The sequence below is a fragment of the Schistocerca americana genome, chromosome 1, assembly GCF_021461395.2.
Source record: "Schistocerca americana isolate TAMUIC-IGC-003095 chromosome 1, iqSchAmer2.1, whole genome shotgun sequence".
NCBI classification, from domain to species: domain Eukaryota; kingdom Metazoa; phylum Arthropoda; class Insecta; order Orthoptera; family Acrididae; genus Schistocerca; species Schistocerca americana.
Genome location: NC_060119.1, coordinates 630,945,178 through 630,962,864, shown reverse-complemented (window position 1 = coordinate 630,962,864; position 17,687 = coordinate 630,945,178). Strand labels below are relative to the sequence as shown.

Here is a 17,687-nt window from a genome sequence, read left to right as displayed (position 1 = left end):
TTAGCGATGTGAGAAAATCACGGAAAACTTAAATCTGTGTGGCCAGTGCGGGATTAGAACAGTGTCTTCCTGAATTCGAGTTGGTTGGTTCGTGAATGCACCACCACTCTTTGTCCATCGAAAGTCGTCAGCGATTTTCTCCCTATCTCTGTAAAGCTTCTTCCTCCAGGATTGCAGGCATCACATCAAAGTGTGACATAACTAAGCTTCTCCCCCAAAGGCAGATAATGAATAAAAAATGGTTCAAATGGCTCTGAGCACTATGGGACTCAACATCTATGGTCATCAGTCCCCTAGAACTTAGAACTACTTAAGCCTAACTAACCTAAGGACATCACACAACACCCAGTCATCACGAGGCAGAGAAAATCCTTGACCCCGCCGGGAACAGAACCCGGGAACCCGGGCGCGGAAGCGAGAACGCTACCGCACGACCACGAGCTGCGGACTAGATAATGAATACTACTTCTTATGTCAGTACCTAACGCATCAATTCAGGCGCTGTGAATGTTACTGTGAAATATTTTTCCTTTTACAATGCGATGTCCATAACCGAGAAGTGTTTTACATGTAAGTGAGGAACATAAAGAAGCATCGGCTAATATAGCGTCTGTTTTAGCTGGTGATTTTTTGAGACCAGTTTAGAACTTTGATCAGGAACGCTGACGATATGACCTTCAGATATCGCCAATTTTAGTGGAAGCTGCCGCTGGGACCTGTAAGTGGTCTGATGGCAGCCAAAGCTATGCATAAGCTGACGCAGTTTTACAAATTACTGTGCTGCTGCTGCCGTCGGCCTGTTTGTACGGAGTCGACTACGGATACTCAAAAAATGTTATTTACGAGTATGTACTAGAATTACTGAAAACTGAAGCGGGTTTTTATTCAATAAGTATTTTCCTCAATTGCTGATGTTCCCTTGATCAAATATTTGCATAAAAATGTTAGTTACTAAAACTTCGGAAACTGAACAGTAGGTAAGAGATAGGTTGGGTAGTACATTGTATTGATACCAAGTTACCATAAAAAAGACTAAGTACTAACACATGGTGAAAGGATTGAAGCACTATTCTGAGGTTGGTAATCACTGTGATACTCAGCTGTAGCCTAAGGCCTCAAGTTCATAGGCCGTCCACCCCTCTATCCGAAATAACGTGTCATCTTTGATCGTTTAGTTGCAATTGCCGCACTAAAATGTTCGTACTAAATTCATTATTTATTTGTTAATATTTAATTTGTACACTCAACATGTACCCAGTTAAACAATGATTCGATCACACCCAACTTCGCGATTGCCAGCATTACAAATCAGGTACTGTTAGTTTTCCTATGAAGTATCTTATTGTACTTGTGCATGAGCGTGTAGCTTAACTCAAGTGTTTACAACGAGATGGCCACAGATCCCAGGAGGTCGCAACCTCACACTGGAGGTGTCGCGCCGGTCTCATAAAAATAAGAATTTGGTCCATTTGTTTTCTGAGCAAAGGAACAACGGTGCGCTATTACTGAAATCCAGAGGCCATTCAAAGTAACTATTCCCACTATGGCAGCATTGTAGATGGAAGTAGCAACTTATTGCATGATTCCTTCGTTTTTATTCAGTGACAATCATTTTGAGGGTTAGTTTTGTCGAATACAGATCGTTTTTTATTGTTTTTCGTCCTCAGTGTTTGTGCATTCCGTGGACAAATTTTTAAAAGTAAGTAAAGAAGAAACGTATGCTTCAAATGCGTCTTGCAGCTCTCAGGACATGATTAGATAAAATTGCAAGAGCTAATTTCTGTTAAAATGAAGGACAGCCACAGTGTATCATTTGCAGCTATGCCCTAGCTGCAGTAAGCATACTTCCTAATACAATGAAGTACACCTACGAAAAAAATCGCATCACCAAAAAATAATTAATATAGATTAATGAAATTTTGGGAGTACATTTGCTGGTAACATAGTTAAATGATTAACATTGCAAGACCATAGGTTAATGGAGCCACGAGATAAGTCATTGCAAATGTAAAATGCGTGTACCTTAACAGTCGATGTAACCTGGCAGACGTGCATGCATTGTGACGTACAGGTGCCGGAAATCAGTTTGTGGAAGGGAGTTCCATGCCTGTTGCACTTGGTCTGGCAACACAGGGACGGTTAATGCAATATGTGAATGACGCTGGAGTTATCGCCCGATGATGTCCCATACATGCTCGATTGGGATCAGATCTGACGATGGAGCCGACCAAGGCTATGTGTCAACACTCAGTAGAGCATGTTGGGATACAACAGCGGTATATAGGCGAGCGTTATACCTTCGGCAAACATTGCTTGGAATGCTGTACATGAATGGAAGCACAACTGATCAAATTATCAGATGGACGTACAAATTTGCAGTCACGGTGCGTTGGATAACCACGTGTGTGTTCCTGCTGTCATACGAAATCACACGACAGACCGTAAGTCCATGTGTAGATCCAATGTGTCCAGCCACGCAAATGGCCTCCTGCTATCCAACTCACGACCATCACTGGCACTCAGACAGAACACACCTCCACAAATGGACCTCCAACCAGCAGTCCAGTGAGGTCACGCTTGACACGAGTGAAGTCGAAATTGGCGGTGATTTGGGGTCAATGGTATGCACGCTACAAGGCGTGTGGATAGGTCGTGTTCTTGAAGTAGCCGATTTCTAAAAGTTCGTCTTGTCACTGTAGTGCCAACTGCTAGTCAAATTGCAGCTGTAGACGCAGTATCATGCGCGAGAGCCAGACTCCGAACGCGATGATTCACCCACTCGGTAGTGTCACGTGGCCGACAGAAGCCCTGTCCTCCTGCGACCGTACATTGTCGTGACCACCGCTGCCAGTAATCGATCGCATCCACATTGTTACTTTGTGCCAGGAAAGGCTCTTAACAAGGGAGGTGTCCAGACGTCTCGGAGTGAACCAAAGCGATGTTGTTCGCACATGGAGGAGACACACAGAGACAGGAACTGTCGATGCCATGCCCCGCTCAGGCCACCCAAGGACTTCTACTGCAGTGGATGACCGCTACCTACGGATTATGGCTGGGAGGAATCCTGACAGCAACGCCACCGAGTTGAATAATGCTTTTCGGGCAGCCACAGGACGTCGTGATACGACTCAAACTGTGCGCAATAGGCTGCATGATGCGCAACTTCACTACCGACATCCATTGCGAGGTCCATATTTGCAACCACGACAGCGTGCAGTGCGATACAGATGGGCCCAACAACATGCCGAATGGATCACTCACGATTGGCACCATGTTCTCTTCACCAATGAGTGTCGCATAGCCGGCCAGTGTGGGCATACGGTTCTAGGCGCTTCAGTCTGGAACCACGTGACCTCTGCGATCGCAGGTTCGAATGCTCCCTCGGACATGGATGTCTGTGATGTCCTTAGGCTAGTTACGTTTAAGTAGTTTTAAGTTCCAGGAGACTGATGACCTCAGATGTTGAGTCCCATAGGGCTCAGAGCCATTTGAACCATTTTGAGTGTCGCATATGCCTACAACCAGACAATCGTCAGAGTCGTCTTTGCAGGCAACCCGGTCAGACTAAACTTCTTAGGCACACTGCCCAGCGGGTGCAGCAAGGTGGAGGTTCCCTGCTGTTTTGGGGTGGCATTATGGGGGGCCGACGTCTGCCGCTGGTGGTCATGGAAGGCGCCGTAACGACTGTGCGATACGTGAATGCCATACTCCGTCCGATAGTGCAACCATATTGACAACATACTGGCGAGGCATTCGTCTTCATGGATGACAATTCGCGCCATCGTGCACATCCTGTGAATAACGTCCTTCAGGATAATGACGTCGCTCGACTAGAGTGGCCAGCACCTTCTCCAGACGGGAATCCTACCAAACATGCCTGGGATAGATTCAAAAGGGCTGTTAATGGACGACGTGACCCACCAAACACTTTGAGGGATTTACGCCGAATCGCCGTTGAGGAGTGGGACAATCTGGACCTGCAGTGCCTTGATGCTACGACGAATGCATCAATGCAAGAGGACGTGCTACTGGATATTAGAGGTACAAGTGTGTACAGCAGTCTGCACCCCCACCTCTGAAGGTCTCGTTGTATGGTGGTACAACATGCAATGTGTGGTTTTCATGAGGAATAAAAAGGAAGGAAATGATGCTAATGTTGAACTCTATTCCAATTTTCTGTACAGATTCCGGAACTCTCGGAACCGAGGTCATGCAAAACTATTTCTTGATGTGTGTAAATGTTTGTTTGTTGTGTATCAAACCTGGACTGGCTTCCTATCTTAAACTTCCTGTGTCTATGTTGTCGTCATGAATAATGGAAGTGGTGTTATTACGAAACGCTGTCTGATAAAGATGAGTCACCAAACTATCTGAAACTCGGTAACTGTATTTTAATTAACGTTTACCAAATCGTAAAACTGTGCAATGAAAAGTCTGTCCTGGGAATTTCTGTATTATACAGTGCAGTGCGAAGCAGTTTACTGCTACAATACGTGACGTTACACTATACGACTTGCAAACTCAACACACCAGACTAACAGAGTAATAATGCTATACTACACTACGAAACGAATTTTGAAGGAATAATTAACCCAAAATGTTTCTGTAAGAATGCCCCGTAATTTTGCAAACGGAAACTTCTGAACCAATTTCCAAACACTGCATGATACACACGCAAATGTAATACTAATCTGTGAATATAAAACTGTCTTCAAAAGAAATGGGTTCAGAAATGAGCTTTACCTAATCTGACCCTGACATTAATTTTGAAATGCAACATCCAACTATGATCTTATTGTCTTGACCGTAACGTAGCGGCCCTAACTTTTCATGGCTTATCTGTGACAACGGCAACTCACTGCTGTTATAAGTGAGGAACATAAAGATGTAGCACAGCACTAAATCGCTAAATAAAAGAAAGGCCTTGCGCAGTGCAATTCAAGGACGTGCAGCTCCTCTGAACAGGCCGTGCTTTCCTTGCTGGCAACTGCGTTTCGCCCAGTGCAATGTGGCGACAATAATTTATGCGGAGACGATGGTAAAATTTAAGTTTGCTGAATGACTGGAAGGACACTAAGCTTTTTAAATACTATGTTGTGGATAACGAAACTCATTCGTCAACTATAAACAATCATCTTTACAAAAATTACCTATTATTAGAAATATGACTCTGTCATGAAACTAATTATTGAAACGGTAAAGCAGTGGTACATAAATAACTTCTGAATGCACTCCATGTGAACTGACAAATTTACTTTATCACGTCTGAACAGTGAAACTAACTAACCAAAATCAATAGAGAAAAACCCTACTATTACTTTTTGCTTACCAAACACGTCATAAATTACACGCAAGCAAGTAGTGCAGCGACAGAAGTACCTAGAAATCTTCTATTCTCAAATTTACCTTTACCAAATCATACAGCCAAAATTCCACATCCTTTGTATCTTTGTGCTCTACTAGCTATTTCCAGACCACTCAGCACCATGACCAACGTCCAATTCACTCAATAGCTTCTCTTAGAACGCTACAGCAGCAACAATGCTACTAGCAACAAAAGATCACATTGATTGTGCTCAGAATCTCTGCGGTGTAACATTTCGATCAATGAAAACCTTTGTTTTAAAAATATCCATTATACAGAGATGAAACATGACACATCGAATGAAGGTAGGTACATCACTTTGCTTGAATACCAAAAGTAAGCAAAAATCTTACACTGCTCTTACTTTATTTTAATTAGAGTTTATTTACCTCACACTTCGAGTCGAATGTCATGCGCGAGAAAGGCACTGGCGTGTATGTTCAGTTCAAGCGATCTATCAAACCAACAAGTCTGAAAACCACTGGCTCAAAGTACAGAGCTCTAGCTTACGAGACACTGAGGTGTACCAGACATAGAAGTAATCCGCGTACCCCGCCAATAACGACTAATCTCGTACACCCTTCGGCAAAAATGTGTGGCTTGCTCACTGCTTCCCGTCATCTTTTAGGCTAATGTCGAGATAGCCTCACAGATCGACGCAAAAAAAGGCATGAAACTCAAGTTGCTGAAAGTACACTAACAAAAAAAAATATATCTTACAACTTGTGTGATTCGCGGTCTGATGACTCCTAAGACTTTCTTATAAACTAACGACAGTGGTCACAGGATAGGCTTAAAAACACATAATTAAGCAGATAAAATTGCAAAATCGTCAAGTAAAACCAGGAGGGCATGTGTGGCCATGCCAGTATTTGCGGTCGCGTTCAGGCGACAGCACACCGCATCTCCCTAACAAACACAGCTGCCACAACATGAGCAGTGCACACAAATAATTAATAATCGTATTTCAGTTGTGTCAGCATAAACATATAAAATGTCTGAAGTGCAGGTTATCAGATAACTGAAATCGACTCTATAAAATAGAAGACTTTTGCATAAATTACAATTTACTGATAAAGTCAGTTATTCCAAAATAAATTGAGAGCTAACCTTATAAAATTAAATAACAAAACTACAATGGACAGGTATGATCATTGTTCAACCGAGCTAAATTATCATAAAATCATACGTTCATATACCTAAAATTCATGTAAGTGACATAAAATGTTTAAGTGTTAGCACCATCCACAAAATCAAACTGTTAGTGTGACGTATCTGTGAGTTAGAGTCAAACAAAAAATCAGTGTCGTGAGCGCCAACGATGAATATGTAGCCATTTCGCCGCCTGAAGTCCAGCACTTTTAACTAATCGCGGTACATTCCACTTCCAGCGAGTCCACAATAGTAGTGTTGAATACACAGTAGCCCGCTGCTAACAACACGCTACTTGCCTTCCACCCATTGTCTATAGGTGATCGCGTTCCCTTAAAACTGCAAGATGGCTACCCATTCAAATAATAAGGTGATGGTCCAAATGTATAGGCATGTCCAGATGCGTATTATCGCACTGATAGTTTTGATATCCCATGTCTTACATTTATTTGACTAATGAAAGACTGAATTAATGAGGACACATGAAATGCGTTAAGCAATAAAGCAAATACGACATCCAACAAAGGACTCCCTCATTTTAAAAGTAGTTATAGCGAAAAGTCTGTTTAAAGTGTTAACAGTTTTCGCAGTAAACGTTAAGATTTGTGGCATTCTTCTAACGACCTTTAGTTTCCTGTTAATTAATTTCAAAGTCAGGGAGTAGTAGAAAAGCTGCCGACATATGGCGCAGTAATTACATACGTGGTGTCAATAGGCTAAGTAGTACTCAAGTTCTACAGATGAAACGTGACAGGAGGTTCGTGTACCGAAAGAAAAAATTAAAATAATGTATTTGATAGCACCGTAATATCACAGTTAGCACACAGAATTTTCAAGGTGCAATATTCAAAACGATTTAATATTCTAAAGGCGCCGAAGCGAAAATGCCAAATACAGTTTCTCTTGAAAATGTTCCCAGAGGTTCTAAACTTATTCAGCAACATCAGAGGGAATCCGTTCGAAGAACACCGGGAAACTTGTTCCTATTCAAATTTCAACTGCTCATATTTGTGCCCGCCCTATGGCAAAGGGCTGACTGCGAAGAAGATTCTCTCAATGTCTGACAATGATGGATTTCATGTTGGCTGCATCTAGAACACAGATGAAGCACAGTTTCACCTCCATCGATTCGTGAATAAACACAATTGGTTATTTTGGGGATCCGAAAATCCACATTTGTGTGAAGTGAAACCACTGAAATCTCTGGGTAAGCCTTACAATCTAGTAGCTGATTTCCGAATTTCTGTCTCTCCACGATGTAATCTATCTGAAATCTTTCCGTATCACCCGGCATCTTCCAGGTATACATCCTACTCTTGTGATTCTTGAACAGAGTATTTGCTATTACTAGCTGAAACTTGTTACAGAACTCAGACTTTCTCCTCTCTTATTCCTCATCCCTTGTCCATATTCTTCTGTAAACTTTTCTTCTACTCCTTCCCCTAAAACTGCAATCCTGCCCCCCATGACTATTAGATTTTCATCTGTATTTTCGTACTGTATTACCCTTTCAGTATCCTCATACGATTTTTCTATCTCTTCATCTTCATCTTGCGTTGTCGGCATGTATACCTGAAAAGTCGTTATCGGTGTTGGTTTGCAGTCTATTCTGATAAGAACAACCCTATCACTGAAATAATGACAGTAACACACTTTCTGCCCTACCTTCCTATTCATAAAGATATCTACTCTGTTTATATCTTTTCCTACTGTTGTTGATATTATCTTATACTCGTCAGACCATAAATCCTTGTCTTTTTTCAGTTTCAGTTCACTGAACCCTGCTATACATAAAGCGAGTATTTGGATATTCCTTTTCAGATCTGTAGCCTCCCTAAGACGTTCAAGCTTCTGCCACTCCCTGACTCGACTTATAGAGCGTTATCCAATCGTTTGTTATTCAATTTTTTTCGCATGGTCATCTCCTCCTTGACTCTCCTCTTCCGGAGATCCGGATCGGGGACTATTCCGAAAACTTTTGCCAGTGGAGAGACCATGACGACACACTTCTTGAATTACAGGCCACATGTCCTGTGGATACACATTATGTGTCCTTAATACAGTAGTTTCCATTGCCTTCTGCACATCCTCCTGCCATTAATTATTGATGATTCTTCCGCCTGTGTGGGCTGTTTCCCACCCCAAGGACAAGAAAGTGCTCTGAAAGTCTGTTGGGTCTTCCTCCCTCTTTGACAATGCCCTTGGCGGAATAAGGATACGACTTCTGATGCCGGATGTCCCGCGATTTTTTTTTTTTTTGGAAACTTTCCTGGTGCCAAAATGGAGGGGTGGAGACAAAGGTGGCAGGGGTCGCAACGCGAGGCCTGGTCATCACGTCCCGTACCCAGCTTCCAAGAACCAAGAAAAGCGCAGAGAACGCGTAGAGGTATAGTGAACATCAATGGTTCATTTATACACTCCTGGAAATTGAAATAAGAACACCGTGAATTCATTGTCCCAGGAAGGGGAAACTTTATTGACACATTCCTGGGGTCAGATACATCACATGATCACACTGACAGAACCACAGGCACATAGACACAGGCAACAGAGCATGCACAATGTCGGCACTAGTACAGTGTATATCCACCTTTCGCAGCAATGCAGGCTGCTATTCTCCCATGGAGACGATCGTAGAGATGCTGGATGTAGTCCTGTGGAACGGCTTGCCATGCCATTTCCACCTGGCGCCTCAGTTGGACCAGCGTTCGTGCTGGACGTGCAGACCACGTGAGACGACGCTTCATCCAGTCCCAAACATGCTCAATGGGGGACAGATCCGGAGATCTTGCTGGCCAGGGTAGTTGACCTACACCTTCTAGAGCACGTTGGGTGGCACGGGATACATGCGGACGTGCATTGTCCTGTTGGAACATCAAGTTCCCTTGCCGGTCTAGGAATGGTAGAACGATGGGTTCGATGACGGTTTGGATGTACCGTGCACTATCCAGTGTCCCCTCGACGATCACCAGTGGTGGACGGCCAGTGTAGGAGATCGCTCCCCACACCATGATGCCGGGTGTTGGCCCTGTGTGCCTCGGTCGTATGCAGTCCTGATTGTGGCGCTCACCTGCACGGCGCCAAACACGCATACGACCATCATTGGCACCAAGGCAGAAGCGACTCTCATCGCTGAAGACGACACGTCTCCATTCGTCCCTCCATTCACGCCTGTCGCGACACCACTGGAGGCGGGCTGCACGATGTTGGGGCGTGAGCGGAAGACGGCCTAACGGTGTGCGGGACCGTAGCCCAGCTTCATGGAGACGGTTGCGAATGGTCCTCGCCGATACCCCAGGAGCAACAGTGTCCCTAATTTGTTGGGAAGTGGCGGTGCGGTCCCCTACGGCACTGCGTAGGATCCTACGGTCTTGGCGTGCATCCGTGCGTCGCTGCGGTCCGGTCCCAGGTCGACGGGCACGTGCACCTTCCGCCGACCACTGGCGACAACATAGATGTACTGTGGAGACCTCACGCCCCACGTGTTGAGCAATTCGGCGGTACGTCCACCCGGCCTCCCGCATGCCCACTATACGCCCTCGCTCAAAGTCCGTCAACTGCACATACGGTTCACGTCCACGCTGTCGCGGAATGCTACCAGTGTTAAAGACTGCGATGGAGCTCCGTATGCCACGGCAAACTGGCTGACACTGACGGCGGCGGTGCACAAATGCTGCGCAGCTAGCGCCATTCGACGGCCAACACCGCGGTTCCTGGTGTGTCCGCTGTGCCGTGCGTGTGATCATTGCTTGTACAGCCCTCTCGCAGTGTCCGGAGCAAGTATGGTGGGTCTGGCACACCGGTGTCAATGTGTTCTTTTTTCCATTTCCAGGAGTGTATATCTGTATTCCTTTTTTGTAACTATCGACGCATAGTTTTTCGGAGTAGGAAGTTATATGACTAGAAACCTATACACCACAGTTACTCTCCTCGTAGAAGTCCCATCTTGAGTTCTTTACCACATATCTACTTCGTATTATGCCACTGAGTAGGTTCGCAAAAATCATTGCTCGGTGACGGAAACCGATCAGCTTCACGTAATTTTCATTTCATCGATATATTGTTGTATATGTTGTGGATTATAACTTTTCGTTGACGTACAAGATGACCCTTCATAATCGTGTGTTCAGGGTTGTTACACATTCCCGACATACCGCCGGTCTGAACAGCGACCACCACAGAAACCAGTAATTGTTTTAGTCTATATTCCCAATTTTTAGTTTGCCTACTGGCTACCGGTTTCGGAACACAGTACCATCCTCAGGCAATCACATGGCACGCGGTCGTCACGCTCTCTCCAAGTGAATGTGTGTCGAATGAATACGCCGTGGAGATGATACTGTGCATCGAAACCGATAGCCAGTGCAAAAAACAAAAAATTGCGACTACAGACTAAAAAATAATTGTTTAATGTGTAATAATAATTATGAGCCATAAAAATATAAAACACTGAAACTTGTAAGGCACGTAGAGTTCTGTCGTACAGACTGTGAAGTTTGTCACGTTTTAATCGTTTAGGGGAGAGTCTAATTTTTACTGGTTTGGAGTTGTGATAGCCCGATTAGTTTAAAAGTTATCATTCCTCGGCATGATACTACGTAACGTTTTTCTCACACACCGGCTCTCGACAGCCAACTGATGTTCGTCATTTATAACTCTGGGAATACCGTCACAGTTGCATCTGCGAGCTGGTTTCTCATTTTCTACTAGCTGCTGCAACTGTCAGCATAACCCCGCCCACGGTCTACACCCGAGTTATCTGCTTACGTGTCACAGACTCACGCTTGGTATTCTACGTCAACCCATCGACCTCTCCACTCACGACTCGCTCAACGTGGGAGGTACGATCTGTATGCAGACCGCCTTGTCACCTTACCAACAAGAAATGAGTAAGAAGCAGAAGATACATCAGTAAGTCTGCATCTGCCTAAAGGCGTCCTAGTTGAACCGATCTTAAGAAATCGTCATAATCTTGACTCAAACACCTCGTTCGTGTTATGAAATGTAAATACACATGCACAAATTAAGAATTGTATACTGAATAGCTACTATACCTCACACAACCGTCGCTTCACTTTTCGTCTTAAAAATATAATTTCAACACAAATACATAAACAACGTATAAAAGTACATGAAAAGATGGTAAAATAGCAATTTTTACACAGTTAATTTCGTCATTAAGTGGATGACTTCAATGCTTGTTGTCGCACAAACTAAAGACCAACACTTTTTGCACCAAGAAGGCAATAATGTCCGACAAATACCAAAGAAATTGAAAATTTCCATCAGCAAAGTTGGATACAGTTCCCTATAACCATCGTCCTCGCTTAGGAGCACCAAGGAAAATATCAGAAGGCTAGGAGAAATATATGGTAGTGAGTAGTAAACGCAATAGATTCAAGAACGTAATAGATTCAAGACTTCTGCCAATTTACTGTTAAACAGAACACAACTAGAGATACACCAGTGAGCGAGTCAACAGTGAGACGGCGCATGGCATCTAACAGCTTCCATTTTGTTGATGCAAGGAAACCATTGTTGCCCCCTGTTAACAAGGAGAAAAGACTTAAATGGGCTACGGCACACCGACACTGGCCAGCAGGAGATTTGGAAAGAGTCTTATTCACTGATGAAATCGATTTCGAAATATCTGCACGTAAACATCGTCAATTCGTGCGACGTTTACCCCATGAACGCTTGAATCCTCATTGCGTAACTCCAACTTTGAACGATTCAGGAGATGCTGTGATGGTGTGGGGATCTTTTGGAGCAAACGAAATCGGAAATATGGAGAAAGTAGATGGAAAAATGAACAAAAATAATTACCATGCCATTCTCCAGCGACACGCCAAGGTTTGCGTCCAATTGGAAACCATATGCCTTGCAGGAAAACAACGACCCGAAATATACACCCTTCATCTGGTTTTCTTCAAAAATATATGAAATCTTTAGAGGTTCAGAAAACTTTGAAAAATATGTACTCCCTCCTCCCCCCAGTCCCCTGATAGTAACACAATCGGGCTACTATGGTATGAGTTGGAAAGATGGATCCGAAAACGGAAAATCATGAATGGGACACACTCATGGAAAGTCCTGTAGCAAGAATGCAAACTATTTCCAACTGAAACTCAGATAAAGCTGACCCATCGCATGCAGAGAGTACGCAAGGCAGTGATTAAAGAAGAAGGTAGCTGTTGAAACGAAACTAAACTTTAACAGTTGCACTTACCCTAATAAATATCAAGAAAAGAACAAAAAGCAATTTTAGAATGTATTTCCTGTCCATTGTCCATAATTAATTGGTGTTTCCAAACTTAGGGAGGGCAGTATTTTCGTAAAAGATAGAGTGTAAATTTACCATGATTTAAGGGTGTGTACTTTATAGTTTTTATGAATCGTCTGCATCTATTCCATACAGTAAATCAGTAAATTCGGCATTTCTTGGGAAGAAAGTATGTGATTTTCGGTTTTGCCAAAGTTCGTTGTTCGCTTCGTTAAGCTGACTACTGTGTAATTATGAAAGATACTATTGTACTGGAATCCACTAGAAATTTCTTAGTGCTCCTCTTTGCTTATTTTTAATGACTATTTGTACAAGGTCTGTAATTATAGAAGACATAATTTACTTCCTTTCGGTTCCTGAGACCTCAGTACACGTAAGGGGTCGGTTACTATCAGCATACCGCTTCACGTGTAAGTTCTGCCGTGTTTTCCTGCTTCGCTAATTGCGATATCTTCCACGTAGCAGGTTGTACGGCCCCATAGACTGGAGGACGTGCTAATTTTCTGCACTGTAGAATATTGCGCATGCTACAGTGCCGCCGTCGACGGTGTTCGGATCAGCCAAGTGAGTGTCGGTGAATTCAGGAAGCTTGTACTGGGCAAAACGTTGATTTCAAACGTCAAGTTTAGAGAATCTTTATATTGTACGGTATTATCATAAAAGAGTTCGTGTTTCTGCATTTTAGTTTCATGCAAGGACCACCATTCAAACAATTTCAAAGGTCTCTTCTGTTTCCAGTTAACACATTTTAACACATTTATTGCTCGGTAACAACCATCAGGTTCCGTATAATTCATATTCTGCTCTACGGCCATAGAGTCAAAGGCTCTAGTCTTGCAGCGAAGTAAAGCCAATTTGCAAAAAAAAAAAAAAAAAAAAAAAAATGTGTCAAATCTTATGGGACTTAACTGCTAAGGTCATCGGTCCCTAAGCTTACACACTACTTAACCTAAATTATTCTAACGACTAACACACACACCCATGCCCGAGGGAGGACTCGAACCTCCGCCGGGACCAGCTGCACAGTCCATGACTGCAGCGCCGAATTTGCAATGAAGTTGTAGCAACCTGTGATTAGTGAATGTTTTAGGTCATTCACTTACTAACAAGTAGGAGGCATCGGCTGAATGACTGAAATAATTGAGCGATACAGTGGAGAAAGGCACGAAACGCGACAAAATGTGGGTCCTCACCAGTAAGAACTTTTTCGTTGTGCATCTCTAGCCAAAATATTTGCACTCCGAGATAAATGTAGTTGTACGTGGAGCAAAAAAGAATTTAAAGATATAATTGTATTTATAATATGTAAGTTTCTCATTAGCTTTGTGTTACCATGTATTTTCCATTTTTCACAGTGTATTGGAAAGACGCTTGTTCAGTTACATAATTTTCTTTTTTTTTATTACTATCGAGAGAGCAATGCATTGGAGGGTAGTTTCAAATGCTGGATCGCAGATAGTGAGTCTGGACACGCCATATGCTGCTGTAGGTACGAGGGACGAGGAAGCGAAAGAGGCATGAGAGCACATATACAGCATTTGTAATTGCTGGGGACTACGCGACATTTAGAAAAGAAGCTACTGCTTTCTGTGAAACAGATATTAAATATTAGCACCCATTTTCTAAATAATAGACGTTAGGGGAAGTCTGAGGGATATTAAAGCTTCTTTACTGTTATTGTACTAGAAGGTAAATTAATTGTAGTAAGAAACAAAAGATGGTGTATATGTTACCGACACAGCAGACATCTTTCCGTTGACCTAGTTTGGTGGTAATTGCTGCTGCACACCAAGCTCGGCATAAGAATGTACGCCTGGTCTGAACTGCGTATCAACCATGCTCTTGATATTAAGTATTGCATGAAACTAAGCATATCAAACTGAGCAGTGATTTTGAATCATTTTGTGGTATTTGTCAATAAACGCACCGCAGTGGCGTCTCGAAATATTATTTAAAGTACATTTGCCACCCCAGGCCCAACCATAGCCACATACTTTTCGTTGCTTTGTACGGGTGCAGTGCTTTACAGTCTCCGCTGCGAGAGACAGCTCCAACGAGACCACTGCACAGTACAGGTAAGTCCTAGGGGCGTATTCAGAAAGATGATCGAAGAAGGGTTTATCTTCTTCGATTGGAGTCTCGGGTGAAAGGGTTTCTCAAGTGTAACTGTATATCTCATATGTCGCTTTTTACGGATCCGTGGCTATTCTGAGAAAGACGTATGGAGGTTTAGAACAAGCCGGGAGCTTGCAACCTTTGAAAACTGCGTGTGTTAACATTAGATGCATTTTATTAGATTGTTTTCCAATTTTAATGCCAAGATTAATGGAAGTTCACAATACTCAGTGGATGTATCGGCACAGTTAGTTGACTTGGAAAAATTTCCTTAGGGTAGTACCAAGTGTCTCTCTCTTGGTGAGAACAATATTTTAAAACTTGCGCTTGAACAGTTTAAAATGTCCCTGTCACGAAATTACATAACGTATTTCATTTTAAGATAATTTTCGACAAAATAATTAACAGAGCAAATACCAGTTAAATATAAGATTATTTTTCATCGACCCATTAACATGTGAGCCCTATTGGACCATGATCCGTTTCTGGCTTCTACACAACAGATGTGGAAGCAATGGCACACAGCGTCGTCAGTCCAACTCGAAGCGCGTGTCATAGAACAGTTGACGCAGAAAGATCGCTGACATGATCTAGCATCGAATCAACAATGTTAAAGAAACTGTGTGTACTGAGAAGTCCGTGCAGACACGACCACGTTGTGGCCACACTGTCCTTGTTGCTAGTTATTGTTGTAGCAACAACTCTGAACAAGCCGAAACATCACTCTACGTCTGAACTGCCATACCATCACTGTACGAAGAACTGTTTTGTTGGGCCCGATCAGTTTAGCCCCACCAGGAAGTGAAGTACATACTGATACATCATACCGCTGTGCTAACCTTTGATTTCATGTAGGAATCTGGTAAAAAAATGTGAAACAAGTAAATAGAATAAAACACCTTCGTTATTCCGCAACTTCCTTTTTTATGTAGAACATTACATCACAGTACTTCACTGAACTCAATATCTCACTCATTAAGAAGGTATGCTGATAGAGAAGCAGATGGGATATTATTGTGCAAAAAAGAGAACACAAGCTACTGTTTGAGTTTCAGACGAATATCATGACTACAGCTTTCAAGCCCGGCCATCCACAGGCTGTCCATGAAAATGACTGCATCTCAAACCATACGTGGTTACCAGAATGAGATTTTCACTCTGCAGCGGAGTGTGCGCTGATATGAAACTTCCTGGCATATTAAAACTGTGTGCCCGACCGAGACTCGAACTCGGGACCTTTGCCTTTCGCGGGCAAGTGCTCTACCAACTGAGCTACCGAAGCACGACTCACGCCCGGTACTCACAGCTTTACTTCTGCCAGTACCTCGTCTCCTACCTTCCAAACTTTACAGAAGCTCTCCTGCGAACCATGCAGAACTAGCACTCCCGAAAGAAAGGATATTGCGGAGACATGGCTTAGCCACAGCCTGGGGGATGTTTCCAGAATGAGATTTTCACTCTGCAGCGGAGTGTGCGCTGATATGAAACTTCCTGGCAGATTAAAACTGTGTGCCCGACCGAGACTCGAACTCGGGACCTTTGCCTTTCGCGGGCAAGTGCTCTACCAACTGAGCTACCGAAGCACGACTCACGCACGGTACTCACAGCTTTACTTCTGCCAGTACCTCATCTCCTACCTTCCAAACTTTACAGAAGCTCTCCTGCGAACCATGCAGAACTAGCACTCCCAAAAGAAAGGATATTGCGGAGACATGGCTTAGCCACAGCCTGGGGGATGTTTCCAGAATGAGATTTTCACTCTGCAGCGGAGTGTGCGCTGATATGAAACTTCCTGGCAGATTAAAACTGTGTGCCCGACCGAGACTCGAACTCGGGACCTTTGCCTTTCGCGGGCAAGTGCTCTACCAATATCCTTTCTTTCGGGAGTGCTAGTTCTGCATGGTTCGCAGGAGAGCTTCTGTAAAGTTTGGAAGGTAGGAGACGTGGTACTGGCAGAAGTAAAGCTGTGAGTACCGGGCGTGAGTCGTGCTTCGGTAGCTCAGTTGGTAGAGCACTTGCTCGCGAAAGGCAAAGGTCCCGAGTTCGAGTCTCGGTCGGGCACACAGTTTTAATCTGCCAGGAAGTTTCATATCAGCGCACACTCCGCTGCAGAGTGAAAATCTCATTCTGGAAACATCCCCCAGGCTGTGGCTAAGCCATGTCTCCGCAATATCCTTTCTTTCGGGAGTGCTAGTTCTGCATGGTTCGCAGGAGAGCTTCTGTAAAGTTTGGAAGGTAGGAGACGAGGTACTGGCAGAAGTAAAGCTGTGAGTACCGGCCGTGAGTCGTGCTTCGGTAGCTCAGTTGGTAGAGCACTTGCCCGCGAAAGGCAAAGGTCCCGAGTTCGAGTCTCGGTCGGGAACACAGTTTTAATCTGCCAGGAAGTTTCATGCGTAGTTAGCAGGGTAAACGTTTTACCTAAGAATGGCTACACAGCAAAAACGTCGCAGCACGCACAATAAAAATAAACTGAAAATCTGGCATGAGATGTATGGCATTAGTGGGCGGGAGGCCCTGTCTGCGGTTGTACGGACGCCACTTCGGCGGCTTGGTCATCGATAATGATGGTATGAAATGATGAAGACAACATAAAAACCCCGTTCCCGAGCGAAGAAAATCTGTGACACAGTCGGGAATCGAACACAGGCCCTGCGATCTAGAAGCAGCAACGCTAACCACCGCTTTTGTTTCATTATTAGTTTTTTTTGGCTTACCAATTCCCCTTTTTGTGCGCGTTCGTCAGATAAGTTCCCAGCTTTATTTCCAGTTATT

At 43.7% G+C, this 17,687-nt stretch overlaps 1 non-coding gene across 1 annotated transcript; it reads left to right on the top strand.

Annotated features, from left to right (window-relative positions):
* Positions 1-17,204: 17,204 nt before the first annotated feature.
* Trnas-cga lies at positions 17,205-17,279 on the top strand. Its single transcript has one exon. It is a non-coding gene; the product is annotated as a tRNA-Ser (tRNA).
* Positions 17,280-17,687: the final 408 nt, after the last annotated feature.